Source organism: Sinocyclocheilus grahami, unplaced genomic scaffold, assembly GCF_001515645.1.
Source record: "Sinocyclocheilus grahami isolate Dianchi unplaced genomic scaffold, SAMN03320097.WGS_v1.1 scaffold10766.1, whole genome shotgun sequence".
In the NCBI taxonomy this organism is placed as follows: domain Eukaryota; kingdom Metazoa; phylum Chordata; class Actinopteri; order Cypriniformes; family Cyprinidae; genus Sinocyclocheilus; species Sinocyclocheilus grahami.
In genome coordinates, this window is record NW_015513430.1 from 4,192 (window position 1) to 4,566 (window position 375).

A 375-nucleotide genomic window follows, 5' to 3' on the forward strand; every position below is an offset into this window, starting at 1 on the left:
TTTTTTTTGCCTCACGGGGCTTCTTTTAGCAAATTGGAAATGCCTCAGATATACGTTAGGACATTTTTTGAGCCACAAAGTTGTTTTGTAAATATCGAGTTCAGGTCCTCACCTTTCCAGAGCGCTCTTCCGTATCCTCTCCTCTTCCAGCTGCCTTTTCTGTCTATGCTCCCTCAGTCTGATTTCCCAGACATCCTTCATAATTGAAGCGCCACATACTAACACCTCTGTGTTTTTGTCCATTATTGTAGAGACTCCTGCCGTAAGCGGAGATGAAGCTGTCAGTGGATGAACGAGATTGGATTTAACAAGATTGCAATGTTCCTTTGCATAAACTAACCATAAAATGTGAATTTTTTTTTTACAATAGCTCAT